Source organism: Capricornis sumatraensis, chromosome 10 (assembly GCF_032405125.1).
Source record: "Capricornis sumatraensis isolate serow.1 chromosome 10, serow.2, whole genome shotgun sequence".
NCBI lineage: Eukaryota > Metazoa > Chordata > Mammalia > Artiodactyla > Bovidae > Capricornis > Capricornis sumatraensis.
Window position 1 is genome coordinate 45926832 of NC_091078.1, and position 12457 is coordinate 45939288.

Here is a 12457-nt window from a genome sequence, read left to right on the forward strand (position 1 = left end):
TTATTGCAAATTCTATTTCACTTCGTGTGATTGGCCTGTTCAAATTACCTAATTTTTCTTTACTCAGTTTTGGCATGCTCTATATTTCTAGAACCTTGTCTGTTTGTTCTAGGTGGACCAATTTGTTGGAATATAACTGTTAATAGTATTCTTTTATGATTTTTTTTTCCTGAGGTTGTTACTTCTCCTCTTTCATTTCTTATTTTGTTTATTTGGGTCCTCTCTCTCTCTTTTCTTGATGAATCTGGCTAAAGGTTTGTTGGCTTTACCTTTTTAAAAATCAGCTCTTAGTTTCATTGATCATTTTTATTGTTTTTAATATTAATATATATTTTATTTATCTCCTCACTGATTGTTATTATTTCCTTTCTCCTGCTGACTTTAGGTTCTGTTAGTTCTTCTTTTCTCAATTCTTTTAGGTGGTAGGTTAGATTTTTCTATCTGAGTTTCCGTTTGTTTGTTTGTTTGTTTTTGTTTCTGGAGGAAGGCCTATATTGCTATGAACTTCCCTTTTAGAACTGTTTTTCTGCATTCCATACATTTTATAAGGCTATGTTTTCATTGTCATTTGTCTTGAGGTATTTTCTGATTTCCTCTTTGAGTTCATAATTGACTGATTGGATTTTTTGGGTAGTATTTTGTTTAGATTTCACATATTTGTTCTTTTCCCATTTTTCTTTTTGCAATTGATTTCTAATTTCATATGACTGTGGTTGGAAAAGATGATTGCTTTAATTTTTATCCAACTGAATTTGTTGAGACTTGTTTTGTGACATCAAATGTGGTCCACCCCAGAGAACTTTTCCTGTCTGCTTGAAAAGAATATGTATTTGGATGTAGTGTCCTATAGATATCAATTAAGTCCAAATGGCCTATTGTGTCATTTTGGACCTCTATTGCATTATTGATTTTATTTCTGAAATATCTGTCCATTGGTGTCAGTAGATTGTTAAAGTCTCCTACTATTATTGTATTATTGTCCATTTCTCCCTTTATTTCTATTATTATTTGTTTATATATTTGGGGACTCCTCTATTGGGTGCATATGTTAAAGTGTTTAATATACCCTTCTTCTTCCCTTTATCATTATGTAATGTCCATTGTTTTCTTCATGGACTGCCGGGGTCCAGCCCCTGCAGGATCCAGGGGAACCTGAAGGAAAAACGGCATCAGCGATTGATTTAGAGAGATATGGAAAGAATGTTGTAGATAAGAAGAAAGAAACAGGCTGATATTCCTTGGTTTACATAGAAAGCCAATAAAACTTCGAGACAAGAAATTTTCCCTGTTCACGGAGGCCAAAGGTGCTTTCCCGGTCTCCCGAGGGGGTGAAAACACAGAACGTCTTCCCATTCAGGTCTTAGAAACCCAGGAAGATAAGTGAATGCAGGGAGCCTCTATGCTCCAAGAGATTAGCCTGAAAAAGAAAGTAAGAGAGAAAAAAAAGAGAAAAAAAGAAAAACACAGGGTGACCAAGCTTCTTCAAGCAAGGCCCAATAGCTTTATTATTAAAAGGTACTTTTATACCTTGTCTTATACATAGAGGGAAATGAAAGATGCAAAGTCATACAGAGTCAGCCCAAACATTACACCTGTTTTTTCTTTATTGAAACCAGGATTTTTCTGCAAACCTTTCCCATAAACAATATTGTGTACATTATCTTCTGGCCTTGGAGGCCTGTGAACATTTTATGACCCTCTTTTGATAAAGGCTGTTCAACCAAAAAACTTATTTTCCCTTGAAATGTTTTTTCTTATGTTTCTAATCTATGTCAGCCTCAAAACGTATTAAACAAGTTACATTTCTCATGGAGCAAAGGTGCAGTGAGTTACAAGAAAGAACCAATTAGCTCAAAAGTTTGATGTGGTTAATTTCAAGGCTACACTTGTTTTTCTTACATTCCAACTATGTTAACTAATGCACTCCCAGGTGCACAGTGGATAAGAGATATGGGAACTTAGCAACAAGCATTGGCCCAATAATGAAATCCTACATTAGCACTACTCGAATAACTTTTAACTCTTTGAAAGACTCTATGTTTTAGGCTTTCCGTGCCTCTCACAGTTGGGAGGCTGTAAATAATCACATGCATAGCTGCAAGAGTCTGGATATACCTGCCAAGCAAGCTAGAATGCTAACAGAGGGGGGTTGATTTGAAATATTTTTCTCATGTCCAAGAGACTTATTAGCTATAGCCCTAAGTTGATTTTCTCCAGAGAAAGGTGGTCAGGAATAGCATCCTGTTAATGTCAGAGGAGTTGGTGAAAGTCATGAAATAGTAAGACAGACAGATTCTGGTTTTGGGGTAGATGCTCGAGCAGTTCTAGGGAGCCCCTCAAGTCCTGAAGCCTTGCTTAACAGTTCTCTTCCACATGACCTTGTCATGGGTGGGATCTCCCGTGGTGGCTCCCGGCAATGGACTTTGTTCTAAAATCTATTTGGGAGACCCACATAAGGTGGCAGAAGAGTCAAATGGGCATATCACCTTTCCCACAATTACATCAAAAATACATCTGCATGTGACCAACCCCTATAGAATACCTGAACACTGGCAGAAGACCCTAGACTTCTAAAAAGGCAAGCTAATCTCCACAGAATGATGTAGGGCAAAAGATATTTTAAAAAAAAGTAGAGACAAAGGATTTGGGACAGGGAACTGTGTCTTGGGAAGGGAGCTATGAAAGACAAACACTTTTTCTGCACACTTGGAAACTCCCTCAAAGATAGGGACAGGTGGAGATTTGGAATCTCAGAGGAGAACCAGCAACAGGTGCTTGGAAGGCAAAGTGGAGAGTTCACCATAGAGATCATTGCCAACCAACACTTTCTAGCCAAAACACTGTTTGCACACCTGCCACGGTGAGTAGGGGCTGGATGCTGAGGCTCAGGCTTTGGGGGCTGGACCCCACGGAGAGGACTCTGGTTGCCTGCCATGAATATACTCTGAGGAGGCCAGTATGACACAGCTGAGGGAGTCCAGGGGAAAGCCTGGGCCTGCCAGAGAAACAAGGAATTATGGCTGCAGTAACCTAACTTTGCACACTTGCAAACTTCAGGACCCCATCTTCATGAGTGACATAGGAGGGAAAAGACCCTGATGTTGGGAAAGAGTGAAGGCTGAAGAAGGGGGTGACAGAGCTTGAGATGGTTGAATGGCATCACTGTTTTACTGGACATGAATTTGGGCAAACTCTGGGAGATGGTGAGGGATAGAGAAGCCTGGCGAGCTGCATGCAGTCCATGGGGCTGCCAAGAGTCAGACAGGACTTGGCAACTAAAGAACAACAACAAATCATGATAAAAGCTCTCTAGAAAGGAGGCATAGAAGGAACCTATGTCAACTTAATAAAGGCCATATATGACAAATCCACAGCAAACATTATTCTCAATGGTGAAACACTGAAAGCATTTCCTCTAAGATCAGGAACAAGACAAGGTTGCGCACTCTTGCCACTATAATTTAACATTGTTTTGGAAGTCCTAGCCATGGCAATCAGAGAAGGAAACAGATAAAAGGAAAACAGATTGGAAAAGAAGAAGTAAACTCTTACTGTATGCAGATGACATGACACTATACATGGAAAATCCTAAAGATAACACTAGAAAATTACTAGAGCTCATCAAAGAATATCATAAAGTCAGATATAAAATTAATACACAGAATTCCCATGTATACCTATACAGTAACAATGAAAAATAAGAGAAGGAAACAATCCCTTTCAACACTGCAACAAAAAGTATAAAATAGCTAGGAATAAATGCCTTAAAGGAGTACGTCAAGGCTGTTTATTGTCACTCTGCTTATTTAACTTATATGCAGAGTATATCATCAGAAACGCTGGCTGGACGGCATCACTGACTCGATGGACGTGACTCTGAGTGAACTCCGGGAGTTGGTGATGGACAGGGAGGCCTGGCGTGCTGCAATTCATGGGGTCGCAAAGAGTCGGACACGACTGAGCAACTGAACTGAACTGATGTTGAGGTGTTATGTCTAGTCATAGTTCATTGCATGTTTTTATCATAAAAATGTGTTAAATCATGTAAAATGCTTTTATGCAACAATTGAGATAATCATTATGGTTTTTTCCCCTTTTTACTGTTAATGTCACAAAGAGTTGGACACGACTGAGCGACTGAACTGAACTGAACTGTTAATGTAACATATTACAATGATTCATTTTATAAATCTGACTTGGTCAGAGTGGATAATGCTTTTTCTTTTGAGAAAACCTGTCACAGGGCAAATATTATTTTAGTTTTTCAAGTTACAAAAATATAAGCATGTAAAGAATACAATCTATTTCATATAAGAATGGTTCTAGTCATTTAAAATTTATAAATAATTTGGTATATACAATTCACATACAAGCCTTAAAACATGCAACACCTACTGAATGGCATACACTAATCAATTCAGCTGTTGCTAGTTAAATGAAGTTTTTCAGACTGTTTTTAAACATAGGAAAGAGTGGTGTCTGGGCAATCTGATGATTACTAAGTGTAGTTTAAGAAGTCAATCCAAAATAAGGATGAGCTAATTTTGAGTTGATATAATGAGTATATCTGATCAGTGGGAAGATGTTGTCTAAATTTCAATTCCAGTCTTCTCTTATTTAATGTTCTTTCATTATTATACCATAAATATAGTGTGTAGATTGGTGCAAAAGTAAATTAATTACTTGTTTTTAAATTAAATGATAAAACATTAGTTTTGAGTTGCAGTGTAGAAACAAAGCAGGCATATCTAGCATTAAAGCATTAAAAAAAATAGAAAAGATTTTTAAAATTTAATTGACAACTAAAACTAGGGTTATTTACCTTTGGATGTTGTGACACAAAATTAATCAACTAATCAACTTGTCCTTTTGAAGTTTATAGTTTTATAATGATCTGCTATTCTCTATTTTACCTCTGAAAAGGCAAAGAGTTAGTTACCTAACAAATATGTTTCAAAACAGCTCTACTTGCTCAATGTCATATGGAAGAACAAGGCATAACATTAAATATTTTTAGCATTAAATGACTAAAATATAACAACAGTACAAAATACAGAGGAAAATCACTTATCTGGAGGGTGGCTCATATACAAGAGACTTCTGACCTAAAATTCACACTGAAGATGTTGAAGTTAATGGTGTCAAAAAGAGAAAGGAATAGCTTTGTTTAAAAATTTTGTAGGATTAGGCTTATTGCTGACATTTTACCTTCATAATTTCTTGCATAAATGTATATATGTGATATATTATATATATATATACACACACACATATATATAGGTGATAAACATGAAGGGAAGTGGAAAAACCTTTAAATTCATTCTTGGAACAATGTGACACATGAGAGTATTTGGCAACTATACACATTAGCTTAGTGATTTAAAATATACTATATTTTTTAATAAGGTAGAAAATAGGTACTAAAAATTTAACATTTGGCAACCTGTTTTTACTCTGGGCTCCAACCCCATATCTCTATATTTCTTATTCATTCAGTTCAGTTCAGGTGCTCAGTCGCGTCTGACTCTCTGTGAACCCATGAATCGCAGCACGCCAGGCCTCCCTGTCCATCACCATCTCCTGGAGTTCACTCAAACTCACGTTCATCGAGTCAGTGATGCCATCCAGCCATCTCATCCTCGGTCATCCCCTTCTCCTCCTGCCCCAATCCCTCCAGGCATCAGAGTCTTTTCCAATGAGTCAACTCTTTGCTTGAGATGGCCAAAGTACTGGAGTTTCAGCTTTAGCATAGTTCCTTTCAAAGAACACCCAGGGCTGATCTCCTTCAGAATGTACTCCTTGCAGTCCAAGGGACTCTCAAGAGTCTTCTCCAACACCACAGTTCAAAAGCATCAATTCTTTGGTGCTCAGCTTTCTTCACAGTCCAACTCTCACATCCATACTGACCACTGGAAAAACCATAGCCTTGACTAGATGGTCCTGTGTTGGCAAAGTAATGTCTCTATTTTTCAATATGCTATCTAGGTTGGTCATAACTTTTTTTCCAATGAGGAAGCATCTTTTAATTTCATGGCTGCAATCACCATCTGCAGTGATTTTGGAGCCCAGAAAAATAAAGTCTGACACTGTTTACACTGTTTCCCTCTCTATTTCCCATGAAGTGATGGGACCAGATGCCATGATCTTCATTTCCTGAATGTTGAACTTTAAGCCACCATTTTCACTCTCCTCTTTCACTTTCAAGAGGCTTTTGAGTTCCTCTTCACTTTCTGCCATGAGGGTGGTGTCATCTGCATATCTGAGGTTATTGATATTTCTCCCAGCAATCTTGATTCCAGCTTGTGCTTCTTCCAATCCAGCGTTTCTCATGATGTACTCTGCATATAAGTTAAATAAGCAGGGTGACAATATACAGCCTTGACGTACTCCTTTTCCTATTTGGAACCAGTCTGTTGTTCCATGTCCAGTTCTAAGTGCTGCTTCCTGACCTGCATATAGGTTTCTCAAGAGGCAGGTTAGGTGGTCTGGTATTCCCATCTCTTTCAGAATTTTCCACAGTTTATTATGATTCACACAGTCAAAGGCTTTGTCATAGTCAATAAAGCAGAAATGGATGTTTTTCTGGAACTCTCTTGCTTTTTCAATGATCGAGTGGATGTTGGCAATTTACTCTCTGGTTCCTCTGCCTTTTCTAAAACAAACTTGAACATCTGGAAGTTCACGGTTCACGTATTGCTGAAGCCTGGCTTGGAGAATTTCGAGCATTACTTTGCTAGCAGGTGAGATGAGTGCAATCGTGCAGTAGTTTGAGCATTCTTTGACATTGTCTTTCTTTGGGATTGGAATGAAAACTGACCTCTTCCAGTCCTGTGGCCACTGCTGAGTTTTCCAAATTAGCTGGCATATTGAGTGTAACCCTTTCACAGCATCATCTTTCAGGATTTGTAATAGCTCAACTGGAATTCCATCACCTCCACTAGCTTTGTTCGTAGTGATCCTTTCTAAGGCCCACTTGACATCACATTCCAGGATGTCTGGCTCTAGTTGAGTGATCATACCATCGAATTTATCTTGGTTGTGAAGATTTTTCTTTGTACAGTTCTTCTGTGTATTCTTGCCACCTCTTTTTAATATCTTCTGCTTCCGTTAGTTCCATACCAAAATGATAGCATACTGAAAGAGGAACTCCCCAGGTCAGTATGTGCCCAATATGCTACTGGAGATCAGTGGAGAAATAACTCCAAAAAGAATGAAGGGATGGAGCCAAAGCAAAAACATTATCCAGTTGTGGATATGACTGGTGATAGAAGCAAGGTCCTATGCTGTAAAGAGTAATAATGGGTAGGAACCTGAAATGTTAGGTCCATGAGCCAAGGTAGATTAGAAGTGCTCAAATAGGAGATGGCAAGAGTGAACGTTGACATTCTAGGAATCAGCAAAGTAAAATGGACTGGAATGGGTGAGTTTAACTCAGATGACTATTATATCTACTACTGTGGGCAGGAATCCCTTAGAAGAAATGGAGTAGCCATCATGGTCAACAAAAGAATCTGCAATGCAGTACTTGGATGCAATCTCAAAAGCGACAGATTGATCTCTGTTCGTTTCCAAGGCAAACCATTCAATATCACAGTTATCCAAGTCTATGCCCCAACCAGTTACACTGAAGAAGCTGAAGTTGAACAGTTCTATGAAGACCTACAAGAGCTTTTAGAACTAACACCCAAAAAAGATGTCCTTTTCATTATAGGGGACTGGAATGCAAAAGTGGGAAGTCAAGAAACACCTGGAGTAACAGGCAAATTTGGCCTTGGAATACGGAATGAAGCAGGGCAAAGGTTAATAGAGTTTTGCAAAGAGAATGCACTAGTCATAGAAAACACCCTCTTCCAATAACACAAGAGAAGGCTCCACACATAGACATCACCAGATGGTCAACACTGAAATCAGATTGATTATATTCTTTGCAGCCAAAGATGGAGAAGCTCTATACAGTCAGCAAAAACAAGACCAGGAGCTGACTGTGGCTCAGATCATGAACTCCTTATTGCCAAATTCAGACTTAAATTGAAGAAAGTAGGGAAAACCACTAGACCATTGAGTGCAGTTCTGTTCAGTTCAGTTGCTCAGTGGTGTCCTACTCTTTGTGAACCCATATATCGCAGAACGCCAAGTCTCCCTGTCCATCACCACCTCCCGGAGTTCACTCAGACTCGTGTCCATCAAGTCAGTGATGCTATCCAGCCATCTCATCCTCTGTCATCCCCTTCTCCTCCTGCCCCTAATCCCTCCCAGCATCAGAGTCTTTTCCAATGAGTCAACTCTTCGCATGAGGTGCCCAAAGTACTGGAGTTTCAGCTTCAGTATCATTCCTTCCAAAGAAATCCCAGGGGCTGACCTTCATTAGAATGGACTGGTTGCATCTTCTTGCAGTCCAAGGGACTCTCAAGAGTCTTCTCCAACACCACAGTTCAAAAGCATTAATTCTTTGGTGCTCAGCCTTCTTCATAGTCCAACTCTCACATCCATACATGACCACTTGAAAAACCATAGCCTTGACTAGACGGACCTTTGTTGGCAAAGTAATGTCTCTGCTTTTGAATATGCTATCTAGGTTGGTCATAACTTTCCTTCCAAGGAGTAAGCGTCTTTTAATTTCATGGCTGCAGTCACCATCTGCAGTGATTTTGGAGCCCAAGAAATAAAGTCAGCCACTGCTTCCACTGTTTCCCCATCTGTTTGCCATGAAGTGATGGGACTGGATGCCATTATCTCAGTTTTTGGAATGTTGAGCCTTAAGCCAACGCATCAAGAGGCTCTTTAGTTCTTCTTCACTTTCTGCCATAAGGGTGGTGTCATCTGCATATCTGAGGTTATTGATATTTCTCCCGGAAATCTTGGTTCCAGCTTGTGCTTCTTCCAGCCCAGCATTTCTCATGATGTACTCTGCATATAAGTTAAATAGGCAGGGTGACAATATACAGCCTTGACGTACACCTTTTCCTACTTGGAACCAGTCTCTTGTTTCATGTCCAGTTCGAACTGCTGCTTCCTGATCTGCATATAGGTTTCTCAAGAGGCAGGTCAGGTATGACCTAAATCAAATCCCATATGATTATACAGTGGAAGTGAGAAATAGATTGAAGGGCCTAGATCTGATAGATAGAGTGCCTGATGAACTATGGAATGAGGTTTGTGACATTGTACAGGAGACAGGGATCAAGACCATCCCCATGGAAAAGAAATGCAAAAAAGCAAAATGGCTGTCTGGGGAGGCCTTACAAAAGCTGTGAAAAGAAGAGAAGTGAAAAGCAAAGGAGAAAAGGAAAGATATAAGCATCTGAATGCAGAATTCCAAAGAGTAGCAAGAATAGATAAGAAAGTCTTCTTCAGCAATCAATGCAAAGAAATAGAGGAAAACAACAGAATGGGAAAGACTAGAGATCTCTTCAAGAAAATTAGAGATACCAAGGGAACATTTCCTGCAAAGATGGACCCTTATTCGTTACTCTCCCATTAATTTATTAGTCCTACCACCATTCACAGGAAAAAATATTTTTAAGAAACTTTGCTTTTAAGTCACCAAATGTATCAGATATTCAGGTATCAACCAGAATATCATCTATCTCTTTAGTAGATGTAGTCACTCAACAAGAAAATTGGCAAACATAAAAGACATTGCTTAACATGAAAAAGATATCTCTACATGTGATCACAGTGTCAAAGCAGTTATGCATACCTGAATCAATATATTTTCATTAAACTAGTTTGAATAAGTCATATTAAAACAGCATTACTGGTGTTTACTGAAAATAGGCAAGTATTTTATTAAAATTAACGTACTAACAACAATTTTTTAACAAGCCACTTCCTCTCAGAATTAAGTTATGCTAATATCTCATAGAAAGCATTATGGAGGGATTTAATTTCTGTGATAGACTGGGCTCACATTAAGTATGTTAGTATAAAGATCATATGTTTAAGAATATCATTAGTATAATATTTATATAAAGAATGCAAAAGCTAGCATTAAAGCCTTTAATGGCACAATCCAAAATGGCAGCACCTAAAAAAAAAGGCTGCTAGAAATTTTTAAAATTAAGGAAATTTAGTTTCAGTACATACTAGTTTATAATGTTTCTACAGTTAAAAGAATTAATTCACATAAATTCCTGTGGCTGGAATGGACCAAAAGGACAACGTTGTCCTCTTTAACATCTAGTCTAATCTTTGAAATGGAAGCAAATCCTTGCAATCTTTGACATAGATTTTTCAGGCGTGGACTGAGCAGTTGACAGGAAGTTCTGGTTGAAGCAGTGTTTTTGTTACTATCAAAATTCACAGTTCCACTGTTCACAACAATTGTACTTTGAGTCTAGGTAAATTGCTCATGAACTGAGTGGCAATATAACATACTGACTTGGAATTCAGTAGAAGGCAACATCCCCCAAAATTAATATTGCCATTCCATAGTAAAGTAAAGTTGTCCATTTACAGTCTGATTAGTATATATCTTTAGCCCATTATCCAATCGTAATTATCGACAAATTCCACAGCAGCTCTACATGTCTCATCTACATAAGTTTTAAAAGAAACAGATGTGATCATCAGGGAGTTCAGAGTAGACTGTCCCACCAAAAGCAGCATCACTACATCCTCACATCCAAACTCACTGACATGCATGACTGAACAGTGGCTGTTCCTGAAAATGGTCATTCATTCCTTGGTGCATTCCCACTATTTCCCTAAGGCCAGTCTTTTTCAATTTCTTCATAGTTTTAATATAGTCTTTATCTGGCTCTCCTCCTAATTAACTGCAGCTACTTCTCAATATAATCACTTCACTTGTCTGTTCACTTCTTACTTGGAAAATAATCATCTTAATATGCTTCTGACTACATTTTGTTAGTGTTTTGTTGAGGATTTTTTCATCACTGAGACAAGAGACAGTGTTTTGTAATTTTCTTCTACAGTTTTTGCCCAGCTTTGGTATCAGGGCAATGCTGGCCTTATAGAATGAGTTAGGAAGTATTCCCTCCTCTTCAATTTTTTTGTAAAAGTTTGACAAAAGTTGGTATTAGTTCTTTTTTAAATGTTTCACCAGGGAATAATTCACCAGGGAAGTTATCAGGACCAGGGCTCTTCTTCGCTGGAAGGGTTATAATTATAATTCTTGTTACTGATTCAATCTCCTTACTATTCAGATTTTCTTCTTTTTTAAAAAAATACATATATTTTATTGAAGTATAGTTGACTTATGTTTCAGGTGCACAATAAGGTGATTCAGTTATACAGACACACATATATTATGCTTGAAATAATTTTACATTATAGAGTATTACAAAATATTTACTGTGGTGCTCTATGCCATACAGTAAACCTTTGTTGCTTGTTGCATATCTATTTTTTAATTAGAAATCTAGCATTCTATTTATAGTAAGTCAAACAAGTTAAATCAAAATGTCATAATATTTTAGTTAGGCAAAAATTCATAAGCTTTCTAAAGTGTATATATTATACATATTTATATATGTATATAAAAGCTTTTCTAGTACACTTGATAAAGGTTTGAGAAAGAACATCAAATATAAAGAAGAAGAGATAAAGAAATCGGAGAATATAAACTAAGTGAAATGGGAGCACTGAATATGAAATAGAAAAAGTGAAACAAACTATCTAAAAGTCAAAGATCTTCATATAGTCCAGTTGTTTTTCAAACATGACTGTTCATTAGGAACATATCTAGAGGTCTGGAGAAAAAAAGCAACACCTGAGTATTTGTATTTTTCAAAAAATTTCAAGATAATCTGATATGCATCTGGATTTTTTAAAATGATTACAAGTTTTTCTATTAGATCCTAGTTTTAGTGATATGGAGTTCTATTATTTTTCTGTTGACCAATCATGATACAATGGTATTAAGTGAGTAACAGCTACATAATCACAATAGTAAAAGTGTTTATCAGTTTTCACAATCAATAGCCAGACCAAAAAAATAAAAGATAATTACAATCAAAGCCATAATAGGAACATGATTAACAACAATATAAAATAATTGCATACACTTTGGCCGGGGAGGGGGGGCGGGGGGGCGGGGTGTCAAGCAGAATGATGTGGTAAGTGGAAGTGAATATATGCACTTGTTGTCATCCCCCCAGCCAGTCTATATCGTTTGGTTGGTGCATTTAATCCACTTACACTTAAGGTAATTATAGATATGTATGATCCTATTACCATTTAAGTAATTGTTTGGATTTATTTTCTGTAGGTCTTTTTCTTCTCTTGTTTCCTGCCTAGAGAAATTCCTTTAGCCTTTGTGTAAAGCTAGTTTGGTGGTGCTGAATTCTCTTTACTTTTGATTGTCTGGAAAGCTTTTGATTTCTCCATCAAATCTGAAGGAGAGTCTTGCTGGTTAGAGAATTCTTGGTTGTAGGTTCTTCCCTTTCATCACTTTAAGTATATCATGCCATTTCCTTCTAGCCCATAGAGTTTCTGT

At 37.5% G+C, this 12457-nt stretch overlaps 1 pseudogene; it reads right to left on the reverse strand.

Moving 5' to 3' along the window:
- Positions 1-10184: 10184 nt before the first annotated feature.
- On the reverse strand, positions 10185-10569 carry LOC138087837 (NTF2-related export protein 2 pseudogene; annotated as a pseudogene).
- Positions 10570-12457: the final 1888 nt, after the last annotated feature.